This window comes from Halichoerus grypus, chromosome 7, assembly GCF_964656455.1.
Source record: "Halichoerus grypus chromosome 7, mHalGry1.hap1.1, whole genome shotgun sequence".
NCBI lineage: Eukaryota > Metazoa > Chordata > Mammalia > Carnivora > Phocidae > Halichoerus > Halichoerus grypus.
In genome coordinates, this window is record NC_135718.1 from 106,177,894 (window position 1) to 106,191,796 (window position 13,903).

Sequence of the window (13,903 nt, forward strand, 5' to 3'; positions counted from 1 at the left end):
GGATAGTCCAGGCAAAGTGAACAACAGGGCTGAAGATGTGGAGGTAGGTTTGTGGAGAGGCTGGGTGATATTGGACATCACTGAGGCATCCAGTTTAGCTAGAAGGTAGAATTTAGCTAACATGTGCTATGCATTTGGCACACCATCTTTTTTGTTTTATGTTCAATTAGCCAACATAGAGTACATCATTAGTTTTTGATGTAGTGTTCAACACAATCTTATTTAATCCTCACAACAAATCTGCAACTTCCATATTCTCATTTCATAGATAAGGATAGCAAGTGTCAGTCTGGTGAGGAAAGTTCCTTAAGTTCATATGACTGGTCTTAGTTTTAAGCCTGGCTCTGTGAGACTTCAAAATGCAAGAAGGAAAAGAAAAATGGTGTTTAATGGGATGTGAAAGGGAAGGGGGGAGAAATGGAGAGAAATGTCAAAGATGAGGTCTCTGCATTAAGCCTATACACCCATGAAGATTATCATCACTGATAGAAAAGGGAAGGCAGGAAGAGCAAGCTTTTGGAGAAAGAGTATATATTGCTATTTGATAAAATCAGTTTGAGGTCCAGATAAATAATTTGTTGGAAGTTTCCTATAAAGTAGTGTTTAGCACACTGGAGGAGGCTTCCGCAGCTAGGGGGCAGCTTGGCAAGGTCTCTAGTCATGCTGGGCATCATCTGGTGGCCTGAAGGGCTGGGTGGTTGTCTAACACACCTATTAGCCATTTGGTAAGTCCTATGGAATAGATAGGTGGAAATGTGTGCTCGGAACTTAGGGGAGAGCCTTGTGATGAGAAATAAACATTTGAGGGTAAGAAACAAAAAAACTTACCTGATATTTTCTTTCTGGTTCACAAATTGCTTTCTTATGCTTTATTGCTACCCAAGGGCTAGGCAGAACAAAACCAGCTTTGTCTGTTTCCATTTTACAGATGAAGACACTGAGTGTGAGAGAGGTTATTGAAAAATTTAAGTTCATATAACTAAGTTCAGCTTGGGATGGGAATCCGTTTTCTGTTCCCCAAATGCAATGTGCTTTCCACTACATGATGTTCAGCCTACTAGGCCCAGAGTGAACCCATTCCCAGTTTAAATGGGAGAGTTAAATGTCTTTTTACCTGTTTATGTTTCAAGATACTAATTGGTTTCCTTGTGGCTTTGTTAGTAGCTGATGGTAGGAAAACTGAGCAAAGCTTCTAGAGTACTCTTCCAGGGCTCTCACCTCGTGCCAGGCCCTGAGTATAAGCAGATGCCCCTACACATGCCAGTTAGGCCAGCTGGACTGAGACATCTGGCAAGGCTGCCTTCTCCCTAATAGCTTCGCCAGGGATAGTCCTGGAGAGAGACTTTGGAGCTCTGGTTTCCATTGACTGACAAACTTAAATGACATGATGAGTCACCCATCAGCTGGGAGACTCACTACTCTTAGATTCAGGTCAACCAGATGATGAGGGGCTTAGCATGGGGAAGAGGGTAATGAGAAGATTTTACACTTATAAATAGCTCCATGGCATCTCCGGAGCTGGCTCTGGGTCTCTTTTTATGTCCCCCCAGGAAGACCACTGATTCTGGATCTGTAACATTTCAGGCTGCTCAGTGGTTAGCTGGGAAAGAAGAATGTGGTGGAGAGAATCTTATATCTCATAATAGTCCACACCCATAAAACCTTTCTATGCCTTGGGTATTTGGGTCTGGAACAAGGTAAGACTAGTTTAGAGAATAGATGGTTATTTTCAAGTCTGCCATAGTCTGAGTCTACCTGGACTTGAATGCACATTTTCTGGTCAGAATTCAGTCTGGCGGTCAACTCATTAGGAAGTGTGTGTGATCGGTTACATTCAGCAACTTGCTGATGATCCCTTTGGTTTCTTTTTCTTGATCGTGCCACTAGGTGTTCAGATTGCCTATACTAGTAGTAGTACTAGTAAGAACTGGTGTGACAATGGCAGGAAACATTCTTATGAGAATCTACAAGTCTGGGTAACATCTCAAATCAGTATAATAAAAACATTTCTAACCCCTGAAAGTTAGTCCAGAGTAATTACAATTTGCTCATATTCTTTGAATCAAATTTCCTTCTAAGGATAATGTAATATAGACAAGCTTCCTTTTCTTTGTCTTTATCCACATGAAAGTCATTTATTCAAATGCAAAAAAAAATTATAATGAGTGTATAAAGGGAGAGTGTTGACTTTTTAATGATTACCAATCATGCATCAATTTGTCTTTCCTCCCCATTAGGTAGCTGCTATCAGAAGGAAATTGCCTTTTAAAAAGTGTTTATATACATATAAGTCATAAATTTAAGCGTCACAAAAGGCTGTAAAAGTTAGAGAACTTCCCCATACCGTAACTCTATATGCATAGGTCAGAGTGCTTTCTGAATACTAAGGCAAGTTGTGTTAGGATACAAATGAATTCCAAGGGATGATTTTGTTGGTGGTGAATCAAAAACCTTGAGAATGACCTGTAAGGGAGATCCCATAGCTTCTTAAAATGTCCAAGTGGCCTCCACTCTGGGAAATACTGCTTATTAACACTGCTAATGCTTCTTCCACTTTGATAGGTGATCTACTGCAAGGAGGCTGAGGACATGGATGAGTGAGTCTGGACCTTGACAGGCAATACATACGATGCATTAGTGACTCATAATCTATGGGCAGCAGCATGGTGACTTGCAAGGGGCAAGCTTTTAAGCCTGACAAATCTGAATTTGAATTCTGACTCTACCACTAACTAGATCTGTCTCTAGTTACTTAACCTCTCTGAGCCTCAGTTTCCTAAATGTCTACCTTTGTAGGGCAATGCCCAGCACAGTGCCTGAGCAATGTAGACAGGAAGAAGTTAAGGAGTGACTGATAGAAACGATGTGTATAGACTACACTGTCAAGAAGTTTGCCAGTGGAGAAGATGAGGGGACTGCTTTTGAAGTGCTTGTAAAGACCCTCCAAATCCTCAAACACGATGATACTCAGACATTAGAGGGTCTCTGAGATGTGCACCATCATTATTATATTCTCAGGACAGGGCAGATAAGAGAATCCTGTGTGGTTTGGCTGTCAGATGTTCTAGCCTACTGATTCAGAAAGAAGCAAAATGGATTGTAGGATGATGGTGGTATAGCATGGCACTGAGCAAAATGAAGTGGGTTACAGGGAAATTTCTGGAATTGGCAAAAATGCTGGTAAGCTCCAGATATTTGGAATATCTCGGGCAAGTTGCACTAGCTATGTGGAACGCTGGTTATTTCTTCAAAAATCATTGAATTGCTGAATGTATTGAGTTTGTAGAAGAGTACTCTTAATACAATTAAACACAACTTTCTACAATGATGGAAATGTTCTATATCTGCATTGTCCAATGTAGTAGCCACTAGTCATGTGTTGCTCTTGAGCACCTGAAGTGTGACCAGGATGACTGAAGAATTACATTTTAGATTTTACTCAATTCTAATAATTTAAATGTAAATAGCTACATGTGGTGGACTCCATACTGGACAGCACAGTTCTAGAATATCATACAGACAAATTATTCACATTTGCTTTTAAAATATGCTTTGGGCATTTTTTTTTAATCATGGCACTTATGTCCTATGGTTGAAGTAAGGGTATATCATGCTCAGCTGAGTATTTGGATTATATTATTCTACTTTAGGAAAATTTAAATTTAATAAGTCATCTACAAATTTATACATCTAGAAACCTCAAACCAGAAATAAAAAGCAAATAAAAAGGTCTCTTACTAGCATATAGCTTTCCATAAAGCCTATGCAATTTTCTACCAGATCAGGTAACTGAGTTACCACTGGGACCTTCACTATGGGAAATCAGACAGTGACTGAGGGGCAGGGAAACAACAAAAATGAGACATGGGAAGTATTCAGAGAGGTACAGAGAGGCCCAAGGCAGCACAGCTAACAAATGGCAGAGTCGGGATTTGGACCCTGGGAGTCTGGCTCCAAGCTGTGTGCATTAACCCACTATGCTGTAATAGCACACCCCCTTTCTGGGGAAACCTCACACATAAAGCGCAAGACTTAGTTTTGTAGGTGCTCAGGTGTGAAAATGTCTCCAAAAGACTGATAATGCACTCTAGCATTTTCCTCCATGAGTTATCCTGCCTTGTCCTGAATCAGTCTAATATTAAGAATCATCTCCTAGGGCTGTACATTTTGTATCTGGACTGCTGTGACCTTTAGTGAAGCAAAAAAATACTCCTATAGCTGGTGATGTTTTATTCAGTAAATATTTATTGAGCACCTATTCTGTGTCAGGCACTGGGCATACAGTAGTGAACAAAAGTCTCTGGCCTCATGGAGCTTGGAAAGAAGTGGGAGACACAGTATAGCCAGAAGTACGTATGCCTCCTGGTGAGAGTGCCACAAAAGAAACTAAGGTGCGGTAAGGTGGCCAGGAGTGGCCAAGTGCGGGGAGGTTCTAGTTCATGCAAGGAAGGTCTGAGCATGCTTCTCGGAGGCATGAGGAGGTAAGAGAGGAAGCCCACTGAATCCCCAGGGAAGACGAGCCTGCTCAGGGAGCAGTGGTTGTGAGCTGGGACAGAACTCCGCGTGTTTGCAGAACAGCACTGAGGCCAGTGTGGCCAGGGCAAAATGAGGGCGAGGGATGGCGGCATTGGGAGGGGTCATGGAGGGTCTCCTTGGTCACAGTAATGGCCCTGGCTAGTTCTCAGAGGGAAAGCGTTTCCTACACCGGCTTCTCTGTGCTTGCATATAATCCATCCCATCCCCTTTGTAACACTCACACTTGTCATCCTTCTTCCCACTGGCCCTGCTTTCCCCCTGGCTCCCATCACCTCCTCAACAGGCCATGGTGATGTCACCAGGCAAGGTCCCCTCTCCTGCCTCTTCCACTGGTACCTTCAAGTCACCCATGACTCAGCGAAACAGCTTCATAGACTCTGCATGTCCTCAGTGGTCAAACTGGTCTCAGCCCAGCCAATCCATTGCACTGACTTCCCACTGTTTCTGAACCAGGGCTCCTTCCCCCTGTCGAAGAGAATGCCTCTCTGGCCTCGGAACCCCTCCTTTTGCTCATGCTGTTCCTTACCCTGGATCGCCTTCCCTCTGCCTCATGTCCCAGACTTCATTTCCTCAGTCCTTTTTCCCATTCTCCAATTTCACCAAGCTCTGCTTCATTCCCCTCTTTTATGAGATTTATTGAATCCATGACCCCTTACTGTCCTCTCTTAGGATAGTCAATCTAGGTGACTGGTGTTCTGTTGGCTGTGTTCTTGTCTTTCCCTCCAAATCAACTGTAAACTCTTTGAAGGCAAGTGAACTTAGCTCCACTAGGTCATTTGGTGACTTTTGTGAGGAGAAAACAGCATCCCTTCATCCAAGTGAAAGCAAACCAGCATCAGAGACCATGGCTAGAAAAAGTAGGCTGGGCTTGATTTCTGGCCACATTCACCCCTGGGATCAAGCAACCCTGAGCAAGACACAACTTCACATCTCTACATGGTGGCCCTGGAAACATGATCCTACTCAGGTTTAGATCTCAGGCACTGCCTTGCACAGTGCCCTGCCTGAATAAAACCTTGAAATTTGCTAAATTGAATTCAACCCTGATATTTTTGGATGTGAGGACCAAAAGAAAAAAAAAAAAAGAGGATGTTGTGTTTGGGGTTAGGGGTGGGCCTGTGGACACTTGAACTTTATGCTTTGATTGGTTCTTTAGCAGTAGTCCAAAAAAATGGTGTTGATACAAGGGCAGCATAGAAGTCTGAATTGTGAGGGCACAGTGTCAGAAGGACTCATTTTCAAGTTGACTGTTGAATTCAGGGCTTGTCAGTTAGTTTTATGTTGAGGAATGCTTTAGCCCAGCTAATAGATATGCACATTTCAGTTTTAGGTGTGTAGTCCACAGGGACTGGGAAGAAGCAGTAACTACTGATCAGGCAAGATAGAGAATCTAAGAGGTAACCTGACCTGCGATGAAGTTGAGTCATCTTGAGCAAGTTACTTAATGGCTGTGGAGACTCAATTTTCCCATTTGTAAAATGGAATAATAATTTCCAACTTAAAGAATTTTTTTGCAAAAATAAAAGAATTTTTATGCAGATTTACTATAATGAACATAGAGTACATACCACGGAACCAGCATTTTATGTTATATATGGTTGTTGTATTATTGTCCACGGTAAACAGAAGTGTCTCTGGTACACAAGGGCCAGAAGAAGTGTGATGGTGATTGTCTGGCTTTTGAGTTTCCATGCAATCTCCTGGCCCAGGATGTGAGTTATTCTAATGGGTTGTTGGTGTTGGTTTTTTTCTCTCTCTCTTTCCTTTCTCTTTCTCTCTCTCTTCTCTCTCTTCCCCATGCCTCCTCTTTCTCTCTCTCTCTCTCTCTCTCACACACACACACACACATGCAATTAAGTGTTCTATGAACCTTTGGCTAGGTTTTAAATATAATTTCATTTAAAGCTATACTGTGTGCCAGTTTGAGGCCCCAGATTAAATAGTTAGAATGTGACCTGATTCCAAGTATTAAGGGAAGGAAAAAATTAAAAAAAAAAAAAAACAATGTCAGCAAGACAATGTAATTTATCTACAATTTTGCAGGGTAGTACTAATGCCAGAGCATGTCCCAGAGCTCTGCCTGGGCAGCATGCTCATTAATGAGCAATCTGTATCCACCCATAATAATTCTAGAGTTAGACAATTTACCTTCATGAAGTAAAGAGGGACCCAGGCAAGGGTCATGGGTGGGGGAGAGTAGCAAGTTTCCCTCTAGGTATAAGTGAAGCTCCCAGAAGTACCAAGGCCTCTGTGGATTTCAAGCCTTGATTCTGTCAAAGCGAACTCTGGTAGACATTCTAAGCACTTAGGTATTCATGCTAGCTCATTTAGAGAGTATAGACTTCAGACTCAAGACCTAGTGTGGGCTCCCAGCTCATGGAGAACTTGGATAGATGACTGAGTCTTTCAAGGCCCAATTGCAAAGTAGAGGATGAGTTTATATTTGCAGAATTGTTATGTGCATTTGACTGGGGAACATTTTTAACCCTTGAAAGCACTTGGCATGTAAAGTGCTCCATGTGAATTCCTTTCCTATAGCATAAAAACTTGACCTGAGATGAAGGTGAGTTATCGAGCAAGTTAGTGGCTTAAGGTCAATTTTCTCATCTGTAAAATGGAATGCTAATTCCCAACTTCAAGAATTTTTATGCAAATTTACTATAATGAACATAATGTATATGCCATAGAGCCAATTTACGTGGAGTTCAAGAAACAATTATTAATAATAAATATATACTAATGAATGAATTTCCTTCTTTCTTTCTCAGTGAAATGCACAATACCACCCTCTTAGCATTTCAGACACACTTAAAATCTCACCACTTGTCTCTAATTTCCATTCATGCTATACTTTAGATGGGAGTTTCCTCTAAGCTAGTTAAGGCTTAGGGGAAGAAGAATTAGGACAGAAAAGAATTGAGTCTGGAGAAGGGAAGAGTTGAGTCTGGCAAGACCTGGAGGGGAAGGCAAGGTCAGATTCTGGCAGTATCTGTTTTCCAGGCTCTAGTGGGAGCTCTAGGGCTCCTTCTTCAGACAACTTGGCCAGCCATTGAACTCACTGTCACACTCTTATCAGGTTTTCTATGAATATCCTGGCTAGTGAAAGCCTCATCTAACTATTAGGCCTTGGACACAAGACCCTGCCTTGACCTCAGGCTTTCACCTACTCTAAACCCACTCTTCATTTCCTGCCAGCCTCATCCCATCCCCTCCTATGGGAGTGTGGCTCCCATACTTACCTGCTGTATGGCCTTGGACAAGTTACTCAAGACCCCCCACAAAGGACTATCTTTGTGGTCTCATCTCCCCTGCATCTCTCCAGACTTGCCCCTTCGACCCGCTGCCACCCACATTCCCATTGCTCACATTGCGCCCAAAACCTGTTTTCTGTTTGATCAAACTGTGAGGGTTTGAGACCCCAGGTCCACGTCCAGGGTAAGAATACCGCTTTGGAAGAGAAGGACAGGCAGCAAAAGAAAAAACAGCAGTGAATTTTTGCAGGGAAGAACTTTCAAAGTGACTGCTCATACCCTGAAGAATGTAAGCCTCAGGGTTTCTGGGGAAAAAAATAATTTGTAGATCAAGTCTCTTTTGGCTCTTTGTGGAGTTTTCCAAATTTCTTCTGGAAGGCCCCCATTCTGTGGCTGGGGATAGGAAAACCCACACCTGGGAGGCCTGCTTGTCTTTTCCAGGCCTGTCTTCATCCTGAGCATTCCTGAGAGGTACAGGCAGTCCTTGCTGGTGGCCGGGCCCCAGGCTCTGTGGGGAGGAATGCAGCTACACTCAGACATTCCAGTTGCTGCTCAAACCCAATGGCACTTCGTTAAATCCTGGACCACACCCTCTCTTTTGAGTGTTTACTGGTGTTGCCATGGCAACCAAATGCCCTTCCTTCATGTTCCCCCCTCCTCACTCAGCTCCATCACCAACACCTCTATGGTGGCCTCCTCACATCCCTCCCCTGTTGCTGAGACACACAGAGCCTATGGGGTGAGGATCAAAACATCATCTTCCCCTATCTGATAGCCAAGAGTGAGACTGCTTGGAAGGTCCAGAGGTCTAAAGTGCATTAGAATGATCTTTTCAGTCAGGGATGACCATGGTGTAGACACAATAGATAACATGGTGGAGATGCAGGCTGTGGTAGAAGGCTTCTGTTCTGTCACCGTCTAGACATCTGACCAGCTAAATTGTCTGTGTGAGAACACCACCAGCCTAGAGAGTGGGGGTGCAACTCACACCTTATACCAGTTCACTCAAAACCCAGTGAGCTCAGAGATGGGAGGAGTTCCATTTCTACAAATGCCAATAAACCCATGTCACAAGCAGCCTTGAAAGTGCACAGGCCCTGTGCCACAGACACACCTTCTCTATGGCGGGGACCGACCCCGTGCCCATGACCAGAGTGAGGCGGCCAGATCTGACATGGAAATAGTGCTGTGTCTGGTTTGTCAGTTTTGCTGGATGCAAGAAACACTGCTCCCCCTTATCGGCAAAACAAAACAAAACAACAAACAGACCGAAAAACCCTTGTTCAGTCAAATTTTGCTGCTAGTTCAGTTCACTCACCATGGTGACCTAAGATAGGTTCCAAGTTCCAGGGTGGAGGGAAGGTGACTCAAAGGGGCCACCTGGCAGCACTGTAGAGTGGTAAAAAACACACACTGTGGCTCCCATACTTACAGGTTCCAAGTTCCAGGGCGGAGGGAAGGTGACTCAAGTGGGCCACCTGGCAGCACTGTAGAGTGGTAAAAAACACACACTGTGGCTCCCATACTTACCTGCTGTGTGGCCTTGGGCAAATTACTCAAGACCTCGGAGTTTCCTCGTCTGTTCCATGTAGACAGTAGCAGGGTCTGTGCATGGGGTTGCTTGTTGGGGGAATTAGACGAGAGAAGCCATGTCAAGGAGCTCAGATGGTGCCTGGCACATAATAAGCAATAAATACACATTACCTGCTGTTAAACACAACAGCATCTTCAGCAACACAAGAAATCTCACTTAAGATGATAAAACCTCTTAGAGGAAGTTCCCTTCCAAATATATGAAAGGATCTTTGTCACCTAAAAGGAAATGCATAATACGAACTTGGAATATGTGTTCTTGCTACCCCAAGTTGTCGATGTTGTCCAGAGAAAGCTACTGGGAAATGATAATATCAGGGACAAAGTTGGCTCCGTTTCAGTGCCTAAGGAGCACTGAAGAGGGCCAGGAAGCACCACTGTCGTTGCTTACCAGGTGAGTTCCAGGCATCGCTCTAACCGCTTTCAAAAGCCTCATCTCATTCAAGCCTCACGCTGCCTGTGCAGCTATTAAGCTATCCTGTCTCAGCTCAAACCCACCCGTTTGTACAAGGCTGCAAACATGGCTTCCTTTTTGTCTGTCAAGTCCGTGTTAGGTTTTGTCCACAGGGGGGCAGTAGAGGAGACTGGAAGGAAAGCGGTGGGAGAAGGGACTGGTCCTCCAGGTGGGCTTGCTGTTTGTGTCTGTGCCATCCTACCAATGGCTTTTCACGATGGCAACAGCCCCTGGTTCCAGTCTCCATTATCTTTGCATGCTTGAGGAACCAGCCTCGGGAGGCTCCCACCAGGAAGTTCCAGTACTGGGCAAATAGCCTCTCCTGCTTGAGGGCGTCCAATTTCTGTTAAACCAACTTCCCCTGCTTTGTTCTAGTCCAAGAGTAAGGGGCGCTTCCTACAGTTCTTATTAATACTTCTGTGTTATCTTGGGGTTTCAAATATTTTTGCTTTTCTGATCCTCCAATATCTTTTTAGAAAAAATCCCTATATTAAATGCTCTCTGTTGAAATCTTACTGTATCCTAACTGATACAAGGCTCAAGGGGCAGAAACAGATGAAGACTTTGAAATCCTTTGTTTTACGCCACTTAAGATACCAAATTAACAAATTAGGACTGTCTTAAAATATAGATTTAGAAATGAAAATGACAGTTCAGAAAAGGTAAATGAAATACTATGAAATTGATTAGGGGCCAGAAAATCTCAGAAATGTGTTTTCTGTTCTCACACTATTTCCATTATCAATGCACAATGAACCTATATTCACTTTTGGATTATCATAATTTTCATATATATATATACACATATATACATATATCATATATACATATATGATGTATACATAATAGATTTTCCTAAATAGTTCTGATTTCAGTTATTCTGTGCCTATTCTGTTCCTACCAATTAGGGAGAACAAATGCATGGCATGCACCTTGCTATTCACCATTTCCATTCCCACGTCAGGCATTGATCATCACCACTCTTTCTGGCCAGATACAGATCCATCCTCAGAATCGTTTTCAAATCACAGGCAGCCACTACCACTTGACCAAATCTAGCACTCAAGTAAAAACCTATTTTCTGACCCTGTAATCAATCTTAGAGTTCATAGAAATTTCTTTACTTTCAGCATCCAAATTTCATCTTCCAAATCATCATTCAAACCCTAAAAAGTTACAAAATTCCTGTACTAAATGATATGCAATTTTTAGTTTGAAGTGTGTGTTAGTTAAGACCCAGTCAGGAAAGCAGCACACATTTTAGGAAATTCAACAGAGGAACTTCAAATGAGAAAGGTTTTGGAAGAACAGAAAAGGCATGTAGAGAATCATGGGGCAACCCAAAGATGAGCAACAAGAGGAAGCAGCTCCTACTTTGAGAAGATGAGGTCCTGTTGCTGAAGCTCAGGAGGTGGAACCACCTGAAGGGAGCTAAAAGCATGGCGGGAGTTTGCTGGAGGGGGTCTGAGATCAGAAAGGCAGCTGGAATCATGAAGGAGATGCTGGAGACACTATCCAAGTCAGAGAGGGAGAAGCACCTTGGCTTGCTCCCTCTTCCTGTCCTCCAGTCTTCTTCCCGAAGTGCCTCCATTACCCCACTGGACCGGAAGCCTGTTAACCCAGGAGTCTGGGAAGTGTAGTTTACAAGAGTCAACTCTATGTGATACTGAGCAGGGCAGCTGCAGAAGTTTGGAAAATGGATCTGTGGACAAAGAGGCAGTTGGCTTTTGAGGAATGTAGACACCATTACCATGTTATACTCAACAGTCCCTAGGACAAATGCAGTTAACGCATGTCCAATCTAGTCTTACTCTTGGACACTTAGGTTCTATGACATCACCAGGGCATTGCGTGAGGTGGTTTCATCCCTATGTGGGTAGGTCTCAGAGTACTGTCTAATCCATCGGGCAGCAAGAGCCTCAGGGTCACTTGACATCTGAATCCTTCTAAACAAAAGAAGTTGCTCCTAATTATTGAGCGCAGAACATGGCTGAGGTTCGCCTACCAGGAAAGGTAGTAAGAGATTAGGTACACTGATTCATAGCCCTGTGTGAACAGGCATATTCATAAACTCCAACAAAGGGCAGTTTTGGTAAAGAAACATAATGTCAAAATGTGTCCATTCTTATGGGAATCAATCCAATTAGAGCACACACTGCAAAGTCCCAGAACAAGGAGGACTTTTTTTTTTCTCACTTTGGAAAAGTGCAAACATTCTATTCTATTCTATAGAATGCTGAGGTTTCCTTTGACACTAAACTGCTCCTTCACTGGTGCAGCTGAAATGACAGTTAGGCACTGATGATGGGAGCACAGTTGGAGGCAGGTTAGCAAACTCAGGGCAGGTTTGCAAACTCAGGGATTGAATAAACAAGTCAAGCCAGGCTGCCCTGAAGGGCAGGAGACTTCTGTTCCCCAAGTTCTCCTTCAAGTGTTGGATGCATGCAGAACACAGAGGACCAGCCAAAGTACCCCTAAAGCCCAATACAGGGCTACGATGAACATACAGAGTGAGAGTCACAATTTTGAGGTCTGCATAACACTTATGTGACAGACAAAAAACCAAGCCAAGTACAAACAAACAAAAAAAGAAACAATTGTGCTTGGCTTGTGAAAACTAGTTGTTTTCTTAGTGGTAGTGGTTAAGTGTGCACTGATCCAGCATTCAACCACGTTCTCTCCTATTGCCTGAGAGGGTAACAGGCCAGTGATCTGTAAAAATCTCAACGGCAGGAGTTTTTCCCTTTCTAGGAAACTCAGGGAGAAACAAACTCATGGGCGGGGTGGGCTGGGGGGAGGGCAGTGTGGTGCAGTGGTTAGAGTCAGATCGTCTTTGGTGGAAGTGCCTGTCCTTCCACTTAGCTGTGACCTTGGGCAAGTTATATCAGGTCTCTGTGACTTTGCTCCCTCCTACTGAAGAGTATTAATTTCACAAGATTGCAGCAAATACTGAAGAATATGATGCAGTGAAGTGTTTAGCACAAGCGCCTGGCACACAGTAAGCGTGGGGTGAGCACGTCACATCCGGGAAGTTCCAAATGCAAAGGGACAGAAAAACAAAGACACCCTTCCCTTCCAGTACTTCTTTTTGATTCCAAATTGTCTTCTCCCTTCTCTTTCTTTCTTTTGCTGGCCCTGGAACTAGCGTCACTTCCCCGCCCCCACTGCAACTCAAACAGAGTTTCTGGGGCGGTTCCTGAGGTTCACCTGCTCAGATGTATTGGGATGAGCCCACCCTTCTTTCTGCTCCCCTCTGTCGGAGCACAGACTCACCTTACTGGCAAGAGGCATGTTATGCATATGTAGTCCCAGCCTGCAGACATCCTCCTCTCCTTTTCGTGGTGAGTTCACGCCTGGGGCAGGGCAACCTCGATGCTCCATCACGGGCTGGAATTTTTTTGGCTCCCGGTCAGATCCCCTTTACTTAGCAGACCCCCTTAGTGGCTTAAAACAATAACTGTCTTATTCTGTTGCATAATACTGGGGTCAGGAATTAAGGCAAGGCTTGGCAGGGTGATTCTTCTCTTCCATGTGACATTGATGGAAGTTGCTGGGTGGTATGCAACTGGCAGAGAGACTGATCATGAGGGTCCAAGCCAGCTTCAGTCACGTGTCTGGTGCCTCAGCAGGAATGTCTAGAAGGCTGGCTTGGCTGGAACTGTGGACCACGGTGCTTCCTCGTGACCTCTCCAGGATGGTGGCCTCAGATTTCTTATGTGATGGCTCAGAGCTCTGAGAGCCAGAGTTCCAGAGAAGGAGGCAGAAGCCCCAAGGCCTTTTTGACTCAGGCTGCGAAGTCACCCAGTGTCACTTCCAACATCATTTATTGGTTAAAACAGTCACCAACCTGCCCAGATTCAAGGGGAAAGGCAGTAGAACACACTTCTAGAGGGGAAGGGTTTCAAAGGATTTGTGGTCATGTTTTAGAACTGCCACAGTGTTCACCTTTGACTAGTTCCTGCTTGCTTGGGGAAAAGCACTCTCATCATTACTTGGCAAGAAGGCCTACTGAGTGTGCAGGCACTTCATCTCTGGTTTTTGAGGACAAAGAGAATCACATGTTTTGGGG